We start from the raw sequence: 12,370 nt of genomic DNA, 5'->3' as shown, positions 1-12,370 counted from the left end.
TTATTATTATTATTATTATTATTATTATTATTATTATTATCCTGCCAGATCTGAACTCTTTCAGAACTTGCGGTATCAAATGGGCTTTTAAACATAGCCCCAAGAGTCTGAAAATTGGTTTGTAAGGCCTGTCCTGCTGGTCCAGATGCTAAAAAATGAAAAAGAGTGAAAAAGAGGAAGAATCCTACTGTAAATAATTTCTTCTTTGAAACATTGAACAGTGCTACTTTTTATGGTTTCTATTATTTGTACATACGATTTAAACAAGGGTACGACATTCAACACAAGGGAATTACGTGCTATATTTATTTTTTAAAATGCTTTTGTGTCATCAGTGCACGGCTTTATGTTAAAGTAAGACATAGTTGGGCTATATATACTGGAAATTGAAGCTTGCCACCGTTTCCCAGTATCACTGTCTTGTTTTATGTCTAAGCACAGTGAATTATTTTCTGCATTCTTTCACGTATTTACACTGGCTTTGGTGGTGCAGTGTAGTCATTTCTCAGAGGGAGTCTGTTAGAAAACCTGACACCAAAGTTCCACCAGCAAAGTGGTTTTCTTCTTTTTTCTTATGTGTGCTGTGATCAAACATGCTATCTTCATGCTGCTTCCTCCCATCATTGCATGTGAAAGTACACAGTGTGCACTTCTAGAAGGATTTCTCCCCTCTCTAGTCATTTTACTGACTTTCTTTGGAAAAAAAAAAACGAAAGAAGCGCTGGCAGTGTACAATGACGTGCAGCAAAGGAGAGAACTTGTGTTTCCATTGAAACCAGAGGAATTAAAAGCTAACCATTAGTGATGCATGAATTCCACACAGTGCTCTGCAATTTTGTGGGGGAACACATTATACCTTCTAGCATATTATTAAGATGTACTCAGCTGTAATATTACAGAAAGCTACGTCAGATTTGAAAATTCATCTATCAGAATTTGTATAAGGGCACAATTGCAAATAAAGGGTAAGCTGTTTTTCAACTGTACTGTTTTTACTCTATATGTTCTCCTTGTCGCTTCATTAAAAACTGAAGTTGCCACTACTGATTTTCTCTAAGGTTAGGATATTTACACAGTGACTAACTCTAAGAGACGCTCTAACATAAATCTGAACTCTTAACAGTGTTATAATGACAGTGTGACAACATATCTTAATAATTAATGGTGGAATTAAAGCTATTGCACAACAGCTGGCTCCTCGCTCTTGTTCTGCTACACTGATAGCCAACATGACACCTGTTCTGGTGCTCTTCAAGCCATCATGCATAAAGGAAAAGGCTGATAAGAAATGAGTAAAAGTGACACCTTAAATGAAACGAATAGTAAAAAACAGGAACCAGATATAAAAGTCAAATTTCCAAAAATAGAAATACAGCATGCAAATACACGCATGCAAAGAAAGACACTTATTTGTAATTTAATAATTAAGACCTGTTCTAAGACCTCAGGCAGAGGTCTGTTTATTCTGATCCAAATATTAAGGGAGAAACATTTGCTTTTCCTTTTTTAGGAACACAAACTCTGAGATACAGTTTCATCATCTGTCCGCTTTTGCCGGTCACAAGAGTCTACAAGTGAAAATCAATGACGAGATAAAGGAATAAATTCAAAGACTATCTGAAGGAATGAAGGAGCGTCAGATACCTTAGGCATTGCAAACTGATGTGAAAATGCTGTGGCTGCAAATGAAGCCAGTCATTAATTTCCTGGGTATATCATAACAGTAAAAGTGAATGGAGAAGAAATGTAACTGTCATAATCTCCTTTATGATTTGTAAACCTAAAACTTAGGGTGACTGCACTGGTTGCACAAGAGGTCACTTGATTCATTACCTCATACAACATGGTATTATTGTATTATACTGTAAAAATGTACAGTAGCATGGTTTTATATGTTTTTACTCAAGGACTGACTGGATTATTATGTTACTCTAGAACATTTCATTTCATTTTTTCAGTTTACTACCAATCATAATGGTCATTTTGTAAATTAGGGCACCATTCGGAGTGAAATAGATAATAAACCAGGATATGGCTGTTCAGTCAGAGTCACCCCTTGTTCGTAAAAAGTCTGTTTTTTATTACCTGACTCACAGCACCTGCGTATCCCATTAGTGTGGTTTTTTTATGCAGGTTTGAACACAGCAATTACACTCGGGTGTTCTTCAGTTCTTCTTAAGCTCCTAAGACTAAAAAGTTATTGAAAAGTTTATGAAAGTTTGATAATGATGCTTGGCACTGTCATATTTGCTCCAACTATTTACTTTCTGCACTTCTTTCTTAATCAAGATCTGTGAGCTGCTTTTTTATACTTAGTCAATATAACTTTTTTAGGTCCTGTAGTTCACAGCAGCGCTGGACTATTCTTTAAATTATCCAGTGGAGTTTTCTGGGAGAATAAAAATGTCCAACACCTGACTGGACCTTAAACAGTCTTTACCCTGTCAGCTCTTCAGTACAAGTTCTATATAATGCCCAACTGTCCCTTGTCAAAAATAGCGCAAAGTGAGCTTCATGTGTCCTGACTCCTTACTCAGAAAACACTCTAAGATAAACAGTGTTTTCTGTAGTGAGAAACATGTCTTACTCACACAGTGCACAAATGTGATTCTCAGATTTTCACAGGCTCACAACAACTGACTGGAAAAACTAACATAATTTTAAAAATAAGGATTGTTTTTGATGTTTGCATGAAAATACTTTACAGTCCGTGACTACCTGAAGTCTCGAAGCCACATCACCAAAGGCTGTTTGCACACTTGAGATGTTCTGCGAAGGCTTTACTGCAGCTGCCTTCAGTTGCTGCTTGTTTTTGGGTCTTTCTTCCTTTGGTTTTGTGATGGGGAAAGAAGATGCGTGTGCTTCAGATGATGAGTTGTTTCTCTTCGTTTCCATTCTTCCCATCATTCTGGAACAAGTTACTCTTGATTTGATCTGTCTGCATTTTTTGTAGAAACACCTCTTCTGGTCTTCTAGTTCATGAGTGTAACTAGTGGTTTTAAACTTGCTTTAAACCCTCCACATTTGCTTTCATTAAGGCAAAAATGATACACCTGCCTTCTCGAGAGTGTTCCTCACTTTGTTAGGTGTTTAAAGGTCGTTTTTCTTATCCATGGAAATAATTCTGTCATCATTGACTTTAGTTGAATCTACTTCAGATATCACGTCTGTGTTATTTCTCTTGAAATAACAGAGGAACAGACATCATGTGATCTTGTCAGTTAATTTTCCAATGCATTTTGAACTTCTGGATTTAAATTCCAGCGTGGTGGTCTAAGGCAAAAACCCCAAATATACTCTGAGTTACTGTAAACAATGAAACTTTTCTATTATAAAAGCCAAATTTAGGGTTGAGAAAATGACTTGATCATATCAAAATGAGCCACAGATGGCATTAAACACCTGTTGATCATCACACAAAAACTGACCTTAAAGTGTAAAAGTGGTAGGAGACTTCCTTTGATTTTATCTTCTTGTCATTTTAAATACAACTCATTGCACAAATTGCACACATAGGGCCAAATGTTGTGTTTGAATGTGTGATGAGAGGCATTTTGCTGAACATTTGCTCAAACTAAAGTGAGGAGACGTTTCACCTCAGCGTTACAATTCCAGTCAAGCAGTGACAGGCGCAGACAACAGGAGAGGATATGAGTCTGTTTCTGTAAACTGTATGCAAATTTGTAACCAGAAGACACCAAAACACAGTGAGTAGCAGATGTAGGATACGTGTGGGTGGAAGTGAACATTTGGAAAAGGGATGTATCGCCGGTGGTTGACAGGAACGCAGTTGGCGGGGCTGGAACAGGAGGCCTCATGACAAGCTGCTGTTGCTTCCTGTTGGCCCACGGAAAGATGCCCGAGGAGCAAGAGGGGGAAGACGGAGGGTGGAGAAAACTGGTGGAAGAGTCACAGCTGGAGCAAGCGAGCAGACACATGTGCTTGACAGTGAATAGAAGAGAGAGCAAGAGAGGAAAATTAGTGTTGGAAAAGGAATTGAAAAGTAAATTAATCCTAATTAATACATAGACTTCTTCAGCTGTGAAGAGGTAATCTGCACAGAAAGTCTGAATATTGATTTAAGGAGTGCTGTGGTGTGACTATACAGGGATATTTAAAAGTTGGCATGAGCTTATAATATTTTATTTAAAAAGAACCAACATATTTGATTAACAGATATATTTTGTGTAAATGCTAAGAAGGTGTCTCTTTATTATAGAGATATATTCTTGAAAGGCCTAAAGGTGCAAAAGAAAGACATATTGTAAATAAAACCTACAGCGGTGGTGACTTTTTTTCTTTTTCTAAAATACGGAAACAAATGTAACACAAGCGCTTTAGTGTTCATGCATTATAGTGTTGTTTGGCGTTTAGGTATTTTCCCACTAAATCCTTAAATTAACCCTAAAAAAACTGATTGGTGTTGTCTGTCACTCTTTTTATTAGTTTTTATTAGCTTTTTCCCCAATGTTAAAAAATAATTTTGAAGCACTTCAAGCTCAATACTTCTAAGACATCATTTAAATAGTTCTTTGTTTAACAAAACTCACCAGTCAATAGGTTCAAATACATTTACTGATTTCTTATTTTCTAAAATGAATGTTTGTGTTTTCCCAAAATTTGTTTTCCCCCCTTTTTGGCTCTTCTGCATTTAATTTACAGGATCTTGTACTTACAGTACACACTATGCGTCCTAATTCTTACAGGTGACCAGAAGATTGTGTAATCTTAATGTAGAAAAAGAATAGATACTCCTTACTATTTTCACAATCTAAAAGGTAATTAAAATATTTAGTGGAACCAGCCATTTGAACAAAAGGTAGAAACTACTGAAATGTTCTATATTTTCCAATACTTTCAGGGAAGTTGAAAAAACAAAATAATACTAATGGGAAGTAAAAACAAAATCACACACAAATCTTTTTGCGCCGATCCTACAATGACAATAACTCCCACATTGCAGTTTTTATACATCAAACCACTGACCAACATTTCCTTTTGTCACAATTATGTGTACTCTGCTTCTGTGCAGACGAGGAGCGTTCAACTGGTTCAGAGAAGTATGACGAGGACTGGAAGACACCGGGAGGAATGAGCGAGCGATGGACAAGTGATGAAGGTGGAGAAGAGGAGGAGGTGAGGGTGAGCTGAGTAGAGAGGCGGTGGTGTGTGTCTTATACGAAGGGATGGAGGGAGTAAATCCTTTTCTTCATCATTACCTCGTCTCTGCCAGTGCCCTCACCTTAATTAGTCTCAGAGCAGCTCGCCTGGCCAGAACTCTGCCTCATCACTCCATCCATCCCTCTACCCCCTTTAAAACCCTGCGCCACCATCCCTCCTCCCGCCTCATCCCTTTCACCTCCATGTCTTTCTTCCTATGCTCTCTCTATTTCCTCCAGCGATTTCCACACTTCCTCTGTCTCTCGTGCGTTGTGCTTCATCTTTGTCTCTGTGGAAATTGACTGAAATACCAAACCCCTAACCCCACAATATCAACAGCTGTGCATCTACACACACATGCAACACAAAGAGCTTAATGTTGGTAAATACCGCAGACACACACGCACGCACGTGCACGCACGCGCACGCACACACACTGAGACATACGTGGCTGCTCCAGGCTTGGCAGCTATAAATACAGAGGATTGCAAAGAGGAGGAAACTCGGTTAAAAAGTTAAGTGGGGAAAAAAGCGGCGCTGTGAGATTGACACCCCGACGTCTCAGCTCTCTAGAGGCTAAATTAGGAGATCCACAGCTCCACACACACATACACACACATCTGCGTGCACCCACTGACAGACAAGCACACCTTGAGTGAATGTACATTCACACAAACTCATAGTTTTGCGAAGTGCATGCAGTTGTGTGTATGTTTTGTGTGAGTGTCCCTGTCACGTCAGTCTCCATGGGCCTATCCAATGTCCATGTTTTGCTCTCACCAGCTGAATGCTGATGGCCACTGGGACATTAAAATGGTGGGAGATGCGGCACATGGCATACACAGCACTATGTGCCGTTTTCTTATCTATTACTCTGTTATACTGTATATTTAAGGGATCTACCATTATAATCACAATGCATGACCTATAAATAAACTATATTGCACAGTGAGCTGAGCTACACATCACAATATATATTTGGGCTTGTTGTATTTTGGTATTGTATTCAAATATTTGCACCTTTCTTGGGAAAATGTGCAAAAATGTCTATGTTCACACACTAGTTTCACAGCTTTCATGCTTCCTGTTTATGTCTGAAACAGGAAAAAATGGATTCCTGTCTGCAGAAGCAAATGCTTTGAGAGCGTGAACACGCAAATAAAAATCCCCAAACTCATGCGACAGGAACATGAAAACGTCAGGAAAATAAAGGTGGAGACAAACAAGTGGCACAAACAAGAATACACAGGTAGCCACTTTGCTGTATCTTTCCCAAGCCCTTTAAACCACGGAGATTTTCTCCTCTTTACTGGATTGCAGACAGGCGTATTTTTCCATACATACAGTAAACAAGTGCTGATCAGGCAAACAAGAAAGAAGAAAACGCAAACCACACGACCGTTTTGCTGTACAATTTTCCTTTAAAAATCTAGTTTTTTTCTCACAGTATGTTTGAAACTTTTCTTATCTTATTTCTATATTCACAGTGTGAATATAGAAATAGGTGTGTTTTTGTTCCGTGTTTAAAGTTGTGTTTGCCTAACATCTATGCAATAACGCAGGTCACTTGCTTCCTGAACTCTTTTAATGTACATGCTATTAAAATAGCTGTAAGTTGAACAGCAGATATATTTAAATCAAACTAGTTAAGCAACAGAACTTATTTTAGTCGATGACCTTCAGTGCGTCATTTCAGCAGTTGTATAGCTCCTCTCGCATTTGACGCACAAAGAGTATAAATTAAACCGAGGTAAAGCTGAGTGGAGCCTCGTATGCCTCTCACAAGAGTGCATGAGTTTAAATGTCACTGCCAAGATGTAGCCAACACAGTTTTAAAATAATAATGCTCTGATCCAATCTCTATGTTACAAGGACTTATAGCTTCCCCCTGCAGGGGGTGCTGTTGACATGAACGTCGCTGCATTTGTGACCTCTGATACTGTTGCTGAAGCAGTATTTCAGCATGGCCTCCAGCTTCATCCACTAGATGGCATTCAGGCTCTTCACAGACTGAAGCAGCTTCTCTGTTTGTCTGTCTCCTTTGGATTCTGGGTTAAATTTGTCAGATGTAGCTGTGGCCTCAGTTTATACAAACCTCAGACGGGTCCACCTTAAGGTTTCAGTCTTGGGAAGTAAATTTTGATTGTTCAGCATTGCAAGTCGTGGTCTGACACACTCAGCTGTGGGTTGCAGAAAGGAAGGTCTAATTAGGACAAAATTAAACAAGTAGTGTGAAGAATATTTGTGGTTTTGTGCACAATTGTGTTTGTGATGCCCTACAATCAAAACAACACAGAGCAAATAATGTGCCTGCTATATAAGCAAGAAGTCGCAAAAGCTATTTTAACTTGCAGTCACTAATAGCATTACAAATATCAAGTACACAGCATCATCAACTAGAATTTCAAGCAATGGAATTGAAAGGAACTTGGACTACAGTTTAAAAGAAGACAAAGGTCAATAATGAAGAGTAAAAATAAAATGACAGAATGAAAAAAAAACAGCAATAGAAAATTAAAAAACACACAAAAATACACACATGCAGTCACACTACATATGACGAAGAAACACTAACAACGGTACATTTCTTTAAAGCACCTAAATACACTGGTAGACTGCAGACAGTAAAATGGATTTTGTTATTTATAAGCATCAAAGGATGGGTTAAATCTGTTATTGTCTATGGCTGGGAGAGGACACTGCAGCTTTGTATTGGAGTATGCTATTTAAATGGGGTGCCCACACACACACACACACACACACACACACACACACACTTACACACTCACACACACACACGTACATGTGCATGCATTTGCACACACTCATGCAGAAAGAGACAGAAACTATTCAGCCCATTCTTGCGTAAATCACTTGGCCTCAGGGCTCTCTTAACCCTTTCTCTGTGCGAGTGAGTGTGTGGTTGTGTGGCGGTGTGCGGGTGTGACTTAGATGTCCCTTTGAAAAGAGTAATGCCGGTGGACAGTCTTACTCTCTGCTGTGATGATGCTGAATGTGAGCATCTACTGAATGTGCATTAAATTCTAATGCACCATTAGAACTATTAAGGCAAAAGATCAGAGGAAACTTGGTGCACCATGATAACACTGAAGATCTAATATTTTTGTAAAGGTTTTAACAGTTCATATGTATTTAGCCAAGAAAAGAAAAATATATTTCTAATTTAAAATAATATTAAAACTCATCTCAGAAGAAAGGTTAATAAATGTTCATTTTGTACTTATGCTAAAACATTTTTTATATTAAACTATAACTATAAGTACACCGAGATGCTTTCAACTTAAACTCATCAACTTTATTCTCTTTTCTTCTCGGCTTGACAGACGCTTTTTCTGAAGCAAATTACAAACTCAAAGGATCCAGAACAAAGTGTCAAAAGGAGTTGGATTTATAAAATCGGCTAACAGCTAAAAGCAAACTTTGTAAAGTTTTAAGAATAAAAAGTTTAATCTCACTGATGTTAAATATATAGATAAATAAAGAATATTTTTTAGGTGACAGCGTGTAAGTCTCATCCTCGTGTTACTGGTTTCCTCTGAACTACTGCAAACCTTTATGAAATAAACATTCTTTAAATATCCCCATACACTCTCCGGATAAATGTCAGAGTGTTTTTTATTTGTTTTTTTTAATTTTAGGTTTGGTTGTATTTAACAGCTGTCTGATACACATTCTATTATCTGCCGCAACTCTTCTTGAAAACATTCACCTGTAACGGCGTTCTGCATTTCGGTTTTCACGATTGCGTTTAATGTTAGAGAAATTTTCCTATATCAATCCTCCTTTCACACGAATTGAAATTAGTTTGTTGGACTTCATTCACTCTGCTGTGTTTGACAGCAATTCCATTCGTGCCATTCTTTTGTGCAAAGCAGCTCTTTGGGAAACACTCTAACGGTATTGTAATTGCTCTTTGTGACTTATAAAATTACCTTTAACTTACTTTTTTATACAGAAAAAAATCTCATTTACTTCTGATGTTTTGACAGCATGCAGTTCAGATTCTCGCTGGCTTTATCATCATTTTTCCCATCATTTGTACAACTTTATTTAGATTTTTTAAACATTTTTTTTACATTCTATAATGTACAATATCTTATTTTGATGTGACCTTATATTTGTGACCTTTGCTCCTGTGGTTTGTTGCAATATTTAGATTGTTTGCGATGACTATGAAGTTAAATGTACTTTTATGAGTTTTTAAAAAAGTTCTCCTGCTTAAAAAACAGCATTAAACTTTAAGAATGTAAAATATTACCAACATTATTTTGAATGCCGAGATTTAGTAGTTTAACGAGGATTACAACGTTTCTTTGTCCTTTCATTTCACGTGAACTGAGACTAGTCAGGATCTGGTGGAGTGATTAATAACACTGATTGATGCTGCAGGTTTGTGTGTAGGAGGAAAAACAGAATCTACATTGACCCAGAAGGCATGGAGTCAGATAGGATCTGTTGGCTGTTTCACAGCAAGAGATCTTATATAAAGGCAAGAAAATCATGCTGGTATTGGCATTACCTAGACACACACACACACACACTGGCACAGACTTCACTACCAGCAACTTGTCTCTGGCTTGCTGAACCCCCGTAAAGCTACCTATTAGCAGCTTCAGTTAAAATGGCATTTCATCAGGCAGCTGACAAGTGAATTATCCCTCCCTTTTTCCTCCCTATTTCCCTGCCTTTTTCTCTCTCCCTCGCTACCTCTCTCTCTCTCTCTCTCCCTCTGTCTGTCTGCCTCGGTCTCCCACTCTCCCCCCGGCTCAGTGACAGTAGCCTTAGGCCTGAGATAAAGAGGAGGCGCGGCGCTCGGCGCTCTCACACACACTCGGCAGAACTGAAGTGACATCCTGTCAAAACAATAGTTTACTACAACAGGAACTTGTGTGTTCTGTCAGACACAGGCTGAACTTCAACTTTGGGACATATAGATTCCTCTTTCATATTGATCTCCCCCCACTTTGGGTGTGCGCACATGTGTTTGAGTATTTGTATGTGTGTTTGTGAACGTGTGTTCCATTTGGGCCAGTCTCTTTGGATCCCAGCCCAGAATCAGAGAGTGTATGTGTAGATAAAAACTCAGAGGACAGTTTAGATACTGTTCATCATACAAGCGTCTGTAGTGCTCCGGGGAGGAATTGCCATCGTTGACAAATCTCCTCCAGAGCTCAACTGCACTGGCGAAGATTTCTCTGCTATTTCCTGTCTCACTTTTAAAAATATGACTTTCCATTCCTGTATTATACCCAGTAGTGTAGCTGTATGCAGGGGAGTGGAAAAGAGTAGTGGTTCCCAAACCCTTTTCAGCTTATCTAATTTCTTAACCTCTTGTCAAATATGAGATTAGTGACCCTAAACTATTCAACATCTCACAGCAAAAGAAAAAAAAAAACATAGTTGGGCAAATAAACACTGTAAAAGTAATGTGTGGAACAAATGCATTTTGTTTTGTAAACCAAATATGTTTTGTTTCTCTTCTTTTTTTGCTCTAATGAGGGCCTTTGTGACCAAACGCTTAGATAATAAAACTGAAGATTTTTAAAAATTTTTTTTACCACCTCATAGCATTCTTTGTTTGTAGTAATGCGCAGCAGTTTGAAAAAGTTTGTCTTTATTCCTGCATGTTAATCATCTTGCAGCCCTTCAGGTTTATCTTGTGAACTCATGGCAGATACCAGCCCTCAGGTTGGAAGTGCCTCGACTAGAGTAAAGTCACATTATCTCCACAAACAACCGATCTCCTCTTTCTTTCCTTTCTTCTGACAATCATTTTTAACTCACTGATTTTACCTAATAATATCTTCCATTAAGGAAAGATTAAAAAACGTGATATAAATGCCTTGAAGCAACTTTTTACAGGATGGAGTTCCTAAGGTTATTTCTTTCACTGATAGGTCATCTGCAGCCTTCCCCTGTGAAACTTTTCAGAAAGTTGCCTGTGTGTCCCATAAATCCAGACAGATCTGGTTGTAGCCACTAGGGGCTGCTGTAGAACGGGGTGCAGATGAGCGGAAGCACTCTGGTAAACAGACCTCAGCCTTTTTGAGACAGGAAAATAGGACAAAAAGAGAATGACCCCTTGATGGTCCACAGCCAAAAGTACATTTAGATGTTAATTAGGGGTAATAAAAAAGCCTTTATTTATTCTATATTTCAGCCTATAGTTTCAAAGAAAAGATTTTCTGGTGTTATACTTGCTAGGTCCTTTTCCCGCTGCTACTACTGCTGCTTAGGACCTGATGTATCTGACTATGTTACAGTGTTAACATATCAGCTTGTGTCCCTCAAATCCAAGGCCAGTACCTGTCATGTTAAATTCCACATTTCTCATTTTCCAGTCTCTCTCAGAACACGTATATCAACTTCACCTATACAGGAACGCAGCCTAGAAACCTCAGCTAACTGCAGCCGTGATAAGGATGTCTATTACTCGAAACGTTCAGGGCTGACAGTTCCACCTCTTCCTAGCTCTTTCTAATCAAAGGAGGTATTTGGAGGCCAAAAATGGAGGTGGACTGATGGGTTAAATCGAAGCTGACGATGGCATTCGGCTGTTTTGTGGGCCAAACCGTGCATCTTCCACAACAATAGGAGGTAGAAGGTGTGTTTGTTGGTTTGTATGTGGAGCTCAGAGTGTATGAGTGCACGACGGTCAGATGGCAAAACCACACACAAAAACGAACACAAAGAAAGGCCCCCACACATGGACAGACAGGAACAGACAGAGAGACGGACACATGGATCCATATATAATATATTCGTGTGTGTGTGTGTGTGCGTGTGTGTGTGCGTGCGTGCAGGCACAAATATATGATGTGTGTGTGTGTGTGTGTGAGTGGGGTGTGTTATGTGTGTTACATGTGTGCACGATACCTGGCCAGCAGTGGTAACAGGCTCTGAGGCCTTTAATGGGATTTAGCCTGAGGCTGTTTTATTAAGATGTCGGCTTTCCCTGCTGCCTCTGCAGCTGACACCATTCCCCACTGATACCCCCCCTCCCCACCCCACCGCACACCAGCCTCCAAGCTGCACTCCCCTCCCCCTCCCCCCTTGCATCACACCCAGCCTTCACCCCACGCAAATCCCCTCAACCGTCACCCCCGCCGTCCCCCCCTCCCACCGGCCTGACGCCCCCTCTTCCACACTATTCTACACCCTATAATGACCCCGCTATCACCAAATACCC

The sequence above is a fragment of the Pundamilia nyererei genome, unplaced genomic scaffold (genome assembly GCF_000239375.1).
Source record: "Pundamilia nyererei isolate P.nyererei 1_Seehausen unplaced genomic scaffold, PunNye1.0 scaffold00074, whole genome shotgun sequence".
Classification (NCBI taxonomy): domain Eukaryota; kingdom Metazoa; phylum Chordata; class Actinopteri; order Cichliformes; family Cichlidae; genus Pundamilia; species Pundamilia nyererei.
The sequence above is the reverse complement of the archived record's forward strand: the minus strand, read 5'-3'. Positions refer to the sequence as shown.